Here is a 15242-nt window from a genome sequence, read left to right on the forward strand (position 1 = left end):
GTCTGCAAATGATCATCTTAAAGAAGTCCTTAAGCCCATTTATGACCTTAGAGCTAAATTGAACTCAAGTAGGAGAGCTAGTACAACATAATAATCAAATCAAGTACCAGGCAAAGAAATGGCAGAAATAAGACTCAAATCCAGGTTTAACTTGGGTGCAACTTGGGCAGTTAGAGCACTTCTCCAAGTGTCTTTGTCTGTAAATTAGAGATACAAAGAGTAGCTACCCCTTAGAGTGACTTTGAGGATGAAATGTGGTAATAGACATTGAGCTTTTAGCACCATCTCTAGCACATAAAAGATGCTCAATAAATATTCAGTGATTACTGTTGAGTGAATAAATTAATAAATATAATTCAATACATGTTAATAATTCAACAATGAATTGCTAACCATTAATAATGAATAATTCAGTAAATGTTATTAAAGGAAAAGGGGAACATATAGATATTATTACTATTCTCCATGGCTATCATCACCATCATGGATAAAGATAGCTGTTTAGAAGAGGGAAAAAAAGTGAAAACTGCAAAAGCAATTAAACATCCCCAGCAAACACAGGTTTGATAGAACTAGAGAGAATGACAGGAGTCTCTGAAATGGCTCGGGACTAGGAGGAAAGACTTCTGGATCATGGTCCTGACCCTGACACTAATTGATGTATAGTTTTAGGCAAGTCACGTCACTTCTGCAGTCCTCAGGGTTTCTAACTTCAGAATGACCACATTGGGCTGACTGATCTCCAAGTTCCTTTGGCTCTCTGACTTAATCTGAGGTTATGAGATAGAGGCCTGCAAAGCCTAAAGACCCTTGAAACCCAATGGCTCTTGAGGAGAAGTTTCTTAACAGTATTGCAGTTTAGTCAGGAGACTGAACTAGAGAACCCAGGTGGACATTCTTTCCAGCCAAAGACTCAATACTTCTGGAAAGATTAAGGTCACATTTGTTTCAAGAGGGTCCAGTACAGCAAAGACCTTCCACAGGGAGTAGTAACTATTCCTGATAGGGAACCTCCAAACTGCAATAGGCTTTACCCTTTTTTATCTTTCCCCTTTCTTCGTGCCTCAAGTCAGATCATAGCAAGAAGACACCTTGGAAAATCCCCTCTTCTCCTCCGCACCTCCCAGAAATGCCCAAAAAGCAGTTTAATGCTTTTTCGTAGACTTAGAAAACAGTTCTGTTCTTCCCTGGGCTCAGAGAAGCCTCCCATTTTGGAGCTCTTATCTTCAAAACCTTGCCAGGGACAGGCACTGGTGATTCACAACGGTACTTAATGTGATTTAGACTTATAAATCAAAAGACCGCCTAAGAGTAAATTCCAGGGAGCCTTAGGCCAGACTCAGGGTCCCTGTGTGTAAACAATCAAGTCTAACCCCCTTGGCTGGCAGGCTCTCCTGTCTCAGGGGACAGGAGGTAGGACCGCCTCTTGTACAAGTCTTAACATCGTCCATGACCTCAGTCTGCTTCTAGTGGGACTTTGGGAGACCATCCTCTCAAATTTGAGCCATTTCAACCCAATTTCTCCTCCGCAATCCAAGGAGAAATAAGGCCTGCCATCTCTGCTGGGGGATCTTTCTGGCACCAGCTAGATGGATCCCTGGCACTTTGACTCACAATTCCTCCCCTTACACAAGACAACAGTTCCTGAGGCCTGCATATTCCAGGCATGAAATTGACAAGAGCAATTGAGCTGTATCCAGCTTTCATATGGGAGCATATGAGGTCAGCTCAGCTTTTGGCCTCTGCAAGGAGGGATGTAGAAAGTCTCCCTACAGGAATATCTGGTGGCATCCTGACACCAAGCCTCCTTTTATGTTTTCAAAATTTTTTTAAGTTTTATTTTGTTTTTAATTGACACATAATAGTCATATATATCTATGGGGTACAGTATGTTTTGATACATGTATACATTGTGTAATGATAAAATCAGAGTAATTAGCATATCTGTCACCTCAAAGACTTATCAAAGTTTCAGGATACAAAGTCAACATACAAAAATCAACAGTGTTTCTAAACCCCAACAGCAAACTATCCAAAAAAAAAAATTAAGAAAACAATCTTATTTGCAACAGCTACCAAAAAAATAAAGTAGGAATAAATTTAACCAAGGAAGTGAAAGACCTCTACAATGAAACTATAAAATATTCATGAAAAAAAAGGACACGGCCAGGCGCAGTGGCTCACGCCTGTAATCCCAGCACTTTGGAAGGCCGAGGCGGGCGGATCATGAGGTCAGGAGATCAAGATCATCCTAGCTAACACAGTGAAAACCCGTCTCTACTAAAAATACAAAAAAATTAGCCAGGCGTGGTGGCAGGCGCCTGTAGTCCCAGCTACTCGGGAGGCTGAGGCAAGAGAATGGCATGAACACGGGAGGTGGAGCTTGCAGTGAGCTGAGATTGCACCACTGCACTCCAGCCTGGGCGACAGAGCGAGACTCCATCTCCAAAAAAAAAGAAAAAAGAACAAAAGGACACAAATAAATAGAAAGATATCCTGTGTTCATGCATTGGAAAAATTAATAGGGTTAAAATGTCTGTACTACTCAAAGCGAACTACAAATTCAATTCACTTCCTATCAAAATACCAATGATTTCTTCATAGAAATAGAAAAAAAAAATCCTAAGATTAGTGTGGAACCACAAAAGACCCTGAACAGCCAATGTAACCTTAAGCAAAAAGAATAAAGCTGGAGGGATCACACCACTGGACTTCAATATCTACTAAAAAACTATAGAAACCAAACCAGCATGGTACTGGCATAAAAACAGACCCATAGACCAATGGAATAGAATACAGAACCCAGAAATATATCCAGGCATTTACAGCCAACTGATTTTTGACAAAGGCACCAAGAACAAACACTGGGGAAAGAATCATCTCTTTTATTCTAGTAAAACTGAATATCTACATGTAGAAGAATGAAACGAGACCCCTATCTCTCACCACATACAAAAATCAACTCAAAATGGGTTAAAGACTTAAATGTAAGACCCAGTGCTTTTTTAAAACTACTCAGCAAATGCTGGCTGTTCTGAGGGTTCAGGTGGCTTCTCAAATCTCTGTGTTCGAGGGCTCATGACTCATTTATACTTCCTGGAAAGTGTCAGGAACTATTTCCAAATGGGCAACTGGTGAGAGTGAGATGTCAAGGGCAATGTGGCCTCAGTCTCCTAGCCTGGCCCTCATGGGGCGCCAGACTAGGGTGTCATTGCAGAAACGTATGTTCTTGGAGTTTGGTTTCTTTTTAGCATCCAGCCTTTCTGCAGTGATTGTTGCAACCTCTGAAGGAGCAGTTCTTTCTAGCAAGGCCTTTTTAGGAGTTCTCTCTCCCCCATCGAGGTGTTAACCTTAAAATCTCATTTCTTCCCAGCTCCACACTAACTCAGCAATCAATCTCCTCTTAAATCGAAAAGTGTTGTCTCTGAACTGAAAAGGAATCGACGTTTATGGAGCCTGGTCTGCTGAGAAGAAATGAGGATGGGATAGCTGCCTTCAATGGCTGAATTCAAAGCTGTCAGGAGATCCAAAGAGCACACAGTTTGCATGGCACTCAGATGTTAGACAAAGGAGGAAAAGTTAAAGATGGGGGATTTGGGATCAATATAATGAATACTGTTATCAAGCACAACAAAAGGCCAGACATTTTATACACATGGCTATTTTGTTCTCCTGAAACATCTATGAAATGGGGATTAGAATATATCAGGAAACAGGCTGGAAAGGAGGAGGTGCGTTGTCAGGCCCCTGCAGCAGTCAGAGCGCATATGGTGTATAAGCTAAAGGAAAATTCTAGATTGGATGGGAGAGTGATTCTCAACCAGGGATGGTTTTGTGTCCTAGGGACATATGGCAACATCTGGAGACATGTTTGATTGTTATGAATTGGGGAGTGATGCTGTATCTAGTGGGTATAGCCAGGGGTGCAGCTAAACACCCTCACAATGCACAAGACAGCCCCTCACAATAAAAAGTCCAACTGGCCCAAAATGTCAATAGTACTGAGGTTGAGAAATCATGCATTAAATGATCTTAAGATCTCTTCAAACTCCAGAACTAAATTAGGGGCCTTAATTTTTCCTCTGCATAGATGGGATTTCCATTTAGCCATCCAGTGTTTCTCAAAGTAGAGCCAGGGAGAGGACAAGGATGTCAAAACTATCTCACTGGGACCCTTTTAAAACACTTAGTCTCTAGCCAAAGAAGACCCAAAAAGCTATAAAAGAAGCCCAAAAAGCAAACAAGTCCCCAAAAGCCTTTGGCCCCAAAGAAATGACATAAATTTTTCCTCTATTTCCTAAAGACTTGGCCATTAAATGTTCTCAATATAAATCTGCAACCCTGGGGACACCAAGTTAGCTAAAGATTCACAAGGACTTGGTGGGAATATAGGAGATTCCAGAGAACTCAAAAGGAGAGGATGAAATGGATGGAATCTGCCAATTCAGTGAAAATCATTTCAATGAATGCCCAATTGGTACAAAAGCTAATTCCCTGAAAAGTCAATTTACTGAAAGCTAATGCCCAGGGAGTCAGTTCTTAGAAAGATCAATTTGCCAAATGACCAGTACACTCACATTACCAAATTCATATGTCATAACGTTTAATGAAAATATTTATCCACTTGATGTTCTGCATTTAATGAAAATCTTTTTGGAGCATTCTAATTTTTTACTGGAAATTTTCTTCTAGCTAATTCTGATTTCTATCTTGAGTCTAGAATTAAATTTTAATTTATATTTAAAATTAATGTTATTTATAATTCTGCTTTATTTGAGTGCTTTTAAAGTTAATTTATTTTAGTTTCAAAGTTTATTGAAAATTTACTTTGCAGAAATTTACTTTCTCCAGTTTATGGAAAGGATCAAAAAGAAAGGATTTAACCAAGGCCAGGAAGGGGTGCGAGGATGCCCAGAAAAGATTTCCCACACTAGTCCTGGTCCACTATAGTCAAGGAAGAATCAACTTAGAAACAGCAGGAGCAACCATATCACTTTTTTTTTTTTTTTTTTGAGACAGAGTCTCACTCTGTCGCCAGGCTGGAGTGCAGTGGCACGATCTCAGCTCACTGCAACCTCTGCCTCCTGGGTTCAAGCAATTCTCGTGCCTCGGCCTCCCAAGTAGCTGGGATTACAAGCACACACCACCACACTCAGCTAATTTTTGTATTTTTAGTAGAGACTGGGTTTCACCATGTTGGCCAGGAGGGTCTCGATCTCCTGACCTCATGATCCACCCACCTCAGCCTCCCAAAGTGCTGGGATTAAAGGCATGAGCCACAGTGCCCGGCCCCATATCACATTTTTAAATGTGGCTATCAATGACTAGAAATAATAAACCAACGTAGATTGACTGTATGAGAAATTGACAGCAGAATGCTAGAAACGCAAAGAAAAAAATAGCACAAAAACACAAAACTGAGTTTTTTAAAAGGATCTCTAGTTGCTTAGCTGATTTACCAAAAAGGAATAATTTCACCTTTGTTGCAAACTATGACTTATTTCTGATAATATCAATAAAGTCTGCAGATTCCAATCACTACTTATAAATGCTATGTATCAACACATTTCTGCAGGTGTATTTTGCAGGTAACAGAGTTTTTTTTTAAGCTACTTCTGCTTTTTATTGTATTTAAATGTTATTGCCCATTTTTTAAACCATTAAGCCCTCTTTAGTAGTGTACATCAACTCCTTATACAGGTTATCTTCCTTAATTATGTATTTCTGACAATTCAACATTTAAATATAATTTTATATTTAAATCCAAAATCATTGGAAGCATATTAGAATTTTAAATTAAATCTAAATTCAAAGTAATTATTTAATATACAGAAAATCAAAGGTTTACATTTAAATTTGAAAACTAAGTAAATCAGTTTTAAATTACATTATATTAAAATCAGTATTTCAAAACCTACAAAGAAAATCAGAAATAGCCATCAGCCAAAACAGTTCCTCATACATATTGTCATAATATGAAAAATTACCATGTGAAATGTTGAAATGTTGTTAATAATGATAAAATATGTTTCTTTGTGTCACATTATTAGAAACAAAAATAAGACATTCCTGTTAAATTCGTTAAAAGATTCCTGGCAAAATGACTAAGCACTCTAGTCAAATCTTATAAAGGATTCAATTTGGTCAACTTGCACATTAGGAAATAGGTAAATTGATCATTTGGCAAATTTGCTAGTACTTGCTTTTCAGGGAATTGACTCAGTCCCAAGAGTAGTGAAATCTGGAAAAAGGGAGTAAATTCTAGAAGGAGAGTTTGAGGGGAGCTGGGTAAGCTGTTGTTTTTCCCGTAACATCCTTCTTAGAGGCTGCAGTCTGCCCTAGGGGCAGAGGCAAGAAGACTGAGTCAACGAAGTAACCAGCGGCTCTTCAGTTTGTCACCATATGTGGACCATATTCTCAGTGGCTGTGTGGAGATACAGAGGCACAAGTTCCTGACTCCAAGCCCCTTCCTTGTGAAGAAAATCAAACGCTTCAATTAACCAAAACTACTAAGCTTTATCAATGGAATCTATCCTTTTGGTGTGTGTGCGTGCATGCATCCATGTGTGCATGTGTGGGCACAAATGATCAATGCAGATTACAAATGCTGGAAAGCTCAACAGACCTCCATACAGATGAGTAACTATAAGGTCATGCCATTGGATCTCCTGGTGAGAGTCAGTTAAGATCTCATTTCACTTCTAGGTTGAATGAATTGGCTTTCTGCTCATCTGGGGACTAAGTAAAATACCCACTAACTGGTAAATTTTTTATGGCGTTTAATCTGGCATATCCAGATTAGTTGATGAATTAGTTCAGCTGGGAACTCAGGAAGCCCTGAGTGGCAACAGCGACTGGAGGCTCAGGTACAGAGGCTGACTTGCCTCTGCAGGCCAACATGAGGTTTTGGTCCACCACTCCACAAGGAAAGGGGACGGAAGGAGGCAGCCATATGCTGAGCCCCTCAGAAATGTGGAGCCCCTCAGAGGTATGCTGTGCCTCACCCTTTGCAAACGTTCTCTCTTGTACTCTTGAACAACTCTATGAGTAGACAACTTACAAATGTATAGCCCCCAGTCTAGACTCTTCTATGTCTATTGCTTTCCAACATTGTTTTAGTCTGTTTTCTGTGGCTTATAACAGAATACCTAAAATTGGGTTATACATAAAGAAAAGGAATGTATTTCTTACAGTTATGAAGGCTGAAAAGGACAAAGTCGAGGGTTCACATCTGGTGAGAGCCTTCTTGATGGTGGGGACTCTATACAGAGTCCCAGGGTGGCACAGGGCATCATGTGGTGAGGGGGGGCTGAGCTCAGATCTCTGTCCTGCTTATAAAGCCACCAGTCCCATTCTCATGATAAACCTCTAATCCATTAACCCACGAATGGGTTAATCTATTATTAGGAGCAGAGCTCTCATGACCCAATCACTTCTTAAAAGCTCCACCTCTCAATACTGCCACACTGGGGATTATGTTTCAACATCAGTTTTGGAGGAAACGAATATTCAAACCATAGCAAACGTCCAGTTGGCAAATGAGAGTTGATTCCTGTGCAATGTCTTTTCCCAAAGGTGGCTTTCTCTGGCCTTCCAATTGCAGGATCCTGCAGCATCACGGATACTCTGCTTCATGTAATGTTTGATTTAGCACATAGTAGATTATACAAATCATAAAACCATGGACAACTTTTACTTGCCATTGTATCTTAAGTACCTACCACAAAATATGTAAAGAGAGAGCTCAAATAACATTTGTTGAGGCAAAATTAACGAACAATTTAACTTTCTACAGTATTATAGTCTTTCTTTTGAAGCTAATAAAACTGAAGCAAAGAGAGATTAAATGAAGACTCCAAGGACACACAGCTAGTAAGTGCTAGATTCAGGATTTAAACCGCAACCACTGACAATGGCTCCACTGTGCCATCTTAACATTAATTGTCACCCCTCTTAGGCACTGTACTGGTTGCTACTTAACATTTAACCCATTTTATTCTCTCAAGGGTCTTGTGAAAGTGTTCATGTCATACAATTTAGAGATGAGAAATCAGGCCCAGAGAAAACCAAAAACAGAGCTAGAAACTGCTGGAAATGCAGTTTGAACCCAATTTGTCTGACTCCAATTTTCTTTTCAATATATAGAGGCAGTATTATATAATGTATATTAATTAATATTTAATATTAGCAATAATATCATTACTATATAACACATGTCTATACAGTCTACAAATTATTTTATAACTTATCACCACACCCCACACCCACCAAAAACTCTGTTAGACAGGAAGAGTTATTTTTTTTCATCAGTAGGAAAGCTAAAGTTCTGAGAAATTAAATGCCCTGTTCAAATTCACAGGGCTGGTCAGTGGCAAATCTTATAGATTTTCTATCCCATGCTGTCCTACATGTTAGCCACCTGCCACACACTAAAATTTTAATGAATTAAAATTAAATAAAATGTAAGAGTCAGTTCCTGTTGATTCAACAGTTGCATTTCAAATGCTCAATAGCCACTGTGGCTAGTGGGTACCATATTGGAGAGTATAGGACATTTCTGTCACTGCAGAAAGTTCTATAGACCAGCACTGAATTCTTGCTACTACAGGGCAACAGCAGAAGCATCACCTGGGAGCTTATTAGAAATGCAGAATCTTTGGACCCACCCCAGACCCATGGAATCACAACCTGCACTTTAGCCAGATCCATGGAAGATTTGTGTGCATATTAAAGCACTGACTTAACCACTCCACCTTAATTTTGCAGATGAGAAACTAAAATCCAAACAGGTGAACCAACTCGGCTAAAGTCACATCCAGGGTTAGGGGTGAAGCTGGGGCCAGAAGTCGGGACTCAGGCCTCTGCTACTCTGCCTGTGAGGAGGCACCAAGCCAGAGGGGCCTTCGTGGCGCCTGGCAATGGAACAGGGAGAGTGCTGATGGCTCCCTCCCTGCAGAAGCAGATAAGAGAGCAACGGTGCTCGCCCAAAGAGGAGGAATGATGCTGGTGTCTGGCAAGTCTAAGAGGCCTGGGAAGGGAGGGAAGCTGGCTTTGGAGGGAAGTAGGCTTTGGTCCCTCCCACCTCCCATCCAAGCTGAGAAGCAACAATAGAGAGCTGCCAGGCTAAGGGGGACAGGGTCCACTGACGGGACAGGGTCCACTGACAGGCCAGGACTGTAGCCAAGAGAGTGTTGATTACGAAGTTCTCTCTGCCACAGTGAGGGCAAGGGAGACTTCAGTCTGAATCCCTTTGGTGGGTTGCGTCCAGCTGCTCTTCTGTCCTGGGCTGCTACCCATTCTTCCCACTGCATCACCATGAAGAGGATGCCTTCAGCCAAATGAGAACCCAAACTGTCTCCATCTCAATGCTTTCAATTTAGTTAATTTAAAAAGAAGAAAGAAACAATACGCCCTTAGCATCTTTCAGGATCTGAAATTCTCAATCCACTTGCTACTGACACAGAACTTTAACTCATATAATGGTTTTAAAACATTGCCACAAATTCTTTGACAGTCCTCTATTGAGAGGTAGGGTCCATCTCCCCGCCCCTTAAATAGGAGCCGGCTTATAATATTTTGTTCAATAGTGCATAGCAGAATGAGGCTAGGTGATGACTAAAGCTAGGTTCTAAAGAGCTTCACAGTTCCACCTTGTTCACTGGGACACTCACTCCTGGAGCAGCAGGTATCCATGTAAGAATTCCCAGTATGACACGACCATGATGCCAAAGAGGCTGCAAGTACATGCTCCAGATGACACCATCCTAACCATGGCACCAGATATATGAGTAAAGAAATCGGCCGTGCGTGGTGGTTCACACCTGTAATCCCAGCACTTTGGGAGGCCGAGGAGGGCGGATCACAAGTTCAGGAGATCAAGACCATCCTGACTAACACGGTGAAATGCCATCTCTACTAAAAAAAAAAATACAAAAAAATTAGCTGGGCGTGGTGGTGGGTGCCTGTAGTCCCAGCTACTTGGGAGGCTGAGGCAGGAGAATGGGATGAACCCAGGAGGTGGAGCTTGCAGTGAGCAGAGATCGAGCCACTGCACTACAGCCTGGGCGACTGAGTGAGACTCTGTCTCAAAAAAAAAAAAAGAAAAAAGAAATCACTGCATGTTCTCACTCATAAGTGAGAGTTGAACAATGAGAACACATGGACACAGGGAGGGGAACAACACACACCAGGGCCTGTCGGGGGTTGGGGGCAGGGGGAGGGAGAGCATTAGGACAAATACCTAATGCATGCAGGGTTTAAAACCTAGATGACAGGTTGATAGGTGCAGCAAACCACCATGGCACATGTATACCTATGTAACAAACCTGCACATTCTGCACATGTATCCCAGAACTTAAAGTAAAATTTAAAAAAAAAATTTTTTTCATAAATGTTAACATAGAAATTATAAAAGACACAGCCAAATTTTCTGATTAAATTCTTCCAAAAAAAAAAAGAAGTCACCTTGGAAGTGGATCCTCCAGCTCCAGCGATTCCAACTTCCCATGCTTTGAGTCATCCAAGCTGAGGACCAGCACATTGTGGAGCAGAGAATGACTCCACTGAGCCCATTCTGAATTTCTAACCCTCAGAATTTGAAGATCATGATAAAAATGGTTGGCATTCTACACCACTATGTTTTGGGGTGATTTTGCAGAAATAAATAAGAAGACAGGATATAAGAGAGGTATATTGTGCTGTGAAATGGGTGGGTTCTCAAGAGAAAGGTCTCTCTCCAACTGTCAGGTTAAAAGCAAGTTTCTTAGAGCTGGTATGCTCAGATTTGCACTCCAGCTCTGCTTCTCAGTGATTCTCTGCACTTGGGTGGGTTGCTTAACCTCTCTAGCTGCTTCTGCAAAATGGGATTCTTGTGGTGATGATTAAATGGGAGAATGCTCCCTTCAGGGAGTGGATCACAATGAAAAACAGTACCAGTATGTGCCATCGGCTTTGCAGTTCTCAATGCATGGCCATGAACACAGAGTGTTTATAAAAATGTGTTTTGATGAAATAACGGCTAAGTGGTCTGGATTCTGGAGATTAGAAATGATGTAAATTTAGGGGGCTAGAAAAGTATTTTAGCCAGTAGCTCTGCTCAGGAAGTAGCCATGTAGTATATCAATTTGCCTCCATGGTCTGGGAGTTGTGACATGTCATCTATTTAGATGACATTGACAATATTGTAATCAAAAAGGAAGAAATGCCAAGTCTAGAATATACTATGCTTCAGATGATGCCTTTGAGGTCTGGAGTCCTGGCTGTGGTCCTGTACCTTATTTGACTTCACAATGGGCCACCTGGTCTAGAAACTGACTTCTGTGATCTTGCATTGTCTTCTTGTGATCTTATGATCTAGTTCTCTCCCAAACTAAGACCTCTATTAGAAATGACCCTCCATCACATCACTAACCCTAGCATGTCATACCTCCCAGGCTGGAAGTTCTTCTTGGGGTCTAACATCAGTGATCTCTCTCTCTCAATCTCTCCACTCCCACCTTTTCTTCCCTCACTCCCTCTTACACACACACATACATATCTCACATTTCTCATTCCAGTTCAGTCCTCAAAGAAGCTGGAATAGAGATAATCAACTTCTTAGAATTAAAGCATCCTCTTTTTGTTCAGTACTGGCTCTTTAGTTACTGTTTGTCTTGTCACAGTCCAGGCGAGAAAATGTCAAGAATGTCGGATAAAGAGAGAGAGAGACAGAGTAAGAGGTGTTTTCCAGAACTGAGCACCACAAGTGTGGCTGCTGGGGTGTCCTGCAGAGAACACAGAAGCAGCATCCACAGGCCTGCCATCCTGAAGTCTCCTTCCTCTCTTCCAAAGACTGACGTCAGCAGGCTCCGTCAGAAAGGAGAGCCAATGGTGGAGAGAGGGAAGGAACTTTATCTTTGGAATTCTGTCTTCTCAGTGGTCCAGAAAATTCAAACAGGGCCAGGTACTCCATGTATCTTCCCAGATGGGCATCAGGTACCTGACACGACCTGGCACCCCACATTCTTTCTCCAATTTCCCTGTCATCAGGGGCTTGACAACTCTAGCAGCCAGGGAGAGGCTCTGGGTGGGGCAGCGGCAGGGAGGTTGGAGGAACGTGTTCCAGCCCTGGAGCAGGGAGGAGAGCAGGTGTCTCTTCTAGCAGCAGCTGGAGGGTTGGAGGTAAGGGAAAGGGGATATTGCAATCAAGAATGCAGGCTGGGATTGAGAAGGTCAGACCTGCCATTTTGCCATTTCTGATCTCTCAAGATAGACACAATTTCAGCGTTAGAATGAAAGAGGAGTAGAGTGAGACAGAAAGAAAGTACAGAGATAAACAGTCTGGCTTCATTCTTTTCCTGGCTTTGGACATGCTCTTCCCTTATTTTTCTACCTAAGAAGAGGTCTTGCAGTGTGGACAGAATCCTCTGGATTCCGCTGCCATTGAGTTTTGCTTCATTTCTCTTAAGTTAACTTTTTGGAGCTTCATTTTCTCCATCTGTAAAATGAATTGCACAACCTCAGAATTGTAGTAAGGATTAAATAAAGATAACACAGATGAAATACCCTAGCAAAGTACTTGACCAACTCAACATTCTCTAAGTGTTAGTTCCCTCTCCTCCCCTTCTCACTGTGCACCTTCAAGAGAGAAAACAACCTCTCTGTCAAAAATTGGCCAGAGAACAAGGTGCGGGCAGAGGTTCTGAGACATTAAATGGCAAATTGCCGCAACTCTGATTCAAAGCATGTAATCATTGTGAAGTCAACCTTCATAGCTGATATTTTGCACCTGTTCTTAAAGAGCTCTATGCCTTTCAATTGGATGAGCTTAGTCATCTTCATGAACTGAAGATGCTCTGGGTGAAGTCAAGAGCAAAAGTACCTTTTATGCCCAACTCAGGTTGGAGAGTTGCAACCTAGGAAGTGAAATGCTTTTCCCAATGCTGGTCAGGAAGGACAGAGACAGAAGGGAGACTGGCATATTATGGATTTTTCTTCAATAACTTCTCTATTATTGAAGAATAATCCATAATATGCTGGTTGCATAATATGCCAGTTGCATATAAGTCTCAGGTTGCAGAGATCTTAGCAATCCAGAGATATTCTTTTGTGATTGGTTAATAGTCAGGGCTTCCACAAAAGAACCTTGCAAAAAATTGTGGAGGCTTTACAAGACTAGATAGAGACAGAATTCTCACAGTGTTCTGTCTCCTGAGAAAGAACTGGGTGGTGTCCACTGGTTCTCACTCCCTTAGACAATCCTGCACGTGTGGGTTCAGGATTCCACAGGCCCTGCCGAGACACCTAGCTTCCAAAGCTCCATACAGCTGATGAGTCACGGAATCTTGAGGAGAATGTGCCCTAAGTCAGAAGCTCTCCAGGGATGCAATTTTCATCCACCCAAAAACCACTTCCCTCCAGCCTAAATATTAGGTAACAGCATGCATCTGGAATGCCCAAGTGCCTATAAAAGATTATTACTAAGTAAGAGTAGATGATGATAATTAATTACCCTCCATTAAAGAGAAAGTCCCTGGAGCAAATGCATCAAAGGCAATATTTTACTGAGTTGGCGATTTCTTTGGCTCTGCAACAAGATGACTCGTTAGCCTGCATCTTGAGTCCATTTCTCTCTTGCATTCTGGCTTGTGGAATATTCCTTTTGACTTTGGACAATTTCATTTAATTCCCACCTTTCACCCCATCTCCCATCCGGTAATCATTATTACTAAAACTTCACACCAGGCCACAGACCTATTTTATAGCACCCCTTTGATGGATTAATTTATGGTAACTCTCCTTCATTACTAAAGCCCAAATCAAAGAAAATGATCTTAGAATGGAGACCTGCCATTTTGCCATTTCTGATCTCTCAAGATGGACACAATTTCAGGGTTAGATGAAAGAGGAGTAGAGTGAGACAGAAATAAAGCATAGGGATAAACAGTCTGGCTTCATTCTTTTCCTGGCTTTGGACATGCTCTTCCCCTTCTTTTCTTTTTTTTTTTTTTTCCTTCTTTTTTTTTTTTTTTTTTTTTGAGATGGAGTCTCGCTCTGTCACCCAGGCTGGAGTGCAGTGGCACGATCTTGGCTCCCTGCAAGCTCTGCCTCCTGGGTTCACACCATTCTCCTGCCTCAGCCTCCCAAGTAGCTGGGACTACAGGCACCTGCCACCATGCCCGGCTAAATTTTGTATTTTTTTTTAGTAGAGACGGGGTTTCACTGTGTTAGCCAGGATGGTCTTGATCTCCTGACCTCGTGATCCGCCTGCCTCGGCCTCCCAAATTGCTGGGATTACAGGTGTGAGCCACCACACCCGGCCCCCTTATTTTCTACCTAAGAAGAGGTCTTGCAGTGTGGACAGAGCCTTCTGGATTCCACTGGCATTGGGTTTCTGCTTAACTTCTCTTAAGTTAACTTTTTGGAACTGCCAAAAAGTTAACAAGAGAAGTTAAGTTAAACAAAATCTACTTCCCAGCCAACACAAGAAAGACTATGGAAAATAGACATCCAAAGAGATCATAGGATTGATCTCCTCCTCAACAAATCCACTTAATGGGTAAAAGTGGTCAGAACAAGGTGTGCTATGATTCCAGAAGAAGTCAACGGACTGGGCCAGATTTCCTCCAAATCTATGACAGAATCTATGAGTAGCACATTACTTTGTGATTCTTGGGAAACTCTTCTCTTGTCCTATAGTTCTTAATCAGCAGACCTGTGACCAGTGGGAGAGGTCTGTGATTACTGAGCAAAGTTGACCACAGAAAGAATATCCATATTCTCAGAACCTCATCATGACTAATCTGGGAAGCAATCTTGGAATATCTATGTTTCCTGAAAAGAGTACAGAAGCTGCGGAATCAGGAGCTGAGAAGGCTGTGTAGTTCCTGGCTTTGTGACCAGGAGACTCTCTGGAAGTCAGTCTCCTTATCTGTAAGAAAAGACAAATAAAGAATTCTTATCTAATGAGTTCTCGGGAAATTGGGAGGAGATAATTGATATGTGTCAGCATCTTGCTCAGCTCCTGGGTATGGTGCCTTCCATCATGTCAGATAATCACCATCTTGCAAGAATGAGGGCAGGGCCATGAAGCAGGCCAAATGCCAGAAGATTGTCTGGACCTTTGCAGGTACCAAACACATCCTTGTTGAATGAATCAATGCAATCATATCTATGGTTTGTGGCTAGGGCAGCCAGAAGATTGGTAGATTGGCATCAGTAAGAGCTATCTGGACATATAGGAAATGCTTTCCAATTGCTGAGTT

General features: G+C 41.7%; 1 long non-coding RNA gene across 4 annotated transcripts in view; it reads right to left on the reverse strand.

The window, feature by feature from the left end:
• LOC100936373 (uncharacterized) overlaps nucleotides 1-15242 on the reverse strand; it is a 512798-nt gene that overhangs the window by 271274 nt on the left and 226282 nt on the right. For 3 of the 4 annotated variants that reach the window (XR_010136104.1, XR_010136102.1, XR_010136103.1), the window contains exon 1: nucleotides 10465-13959. The exons of the other annotated variant lie outside the window; for it this stretch is intronic. This is a non-coding gene — a long non-coding RNA (uncharacterized LOC100936373). Of the gene's footprint in view, nucleotides 1-10464; nucleotides 13960-15242 lie in introns of those variants that run through there. 4 annotated transcript variants of the gene reach the window in all.

Source organism: Pongo abelii, chromosome 11 (assembly GCF_028885655.2).
Source record: "Pongo abelii isolate AG06213 chromosome 11, NHGRI_mPonAbe1-v2.0_pri, whole genome shotgun sequence".
NCBI classification, from domain to species: Eukaryota; Metazoa; Chordata; class Mammalia; order Primates; family Hominidae; genus Pongo; species Pongo abelii.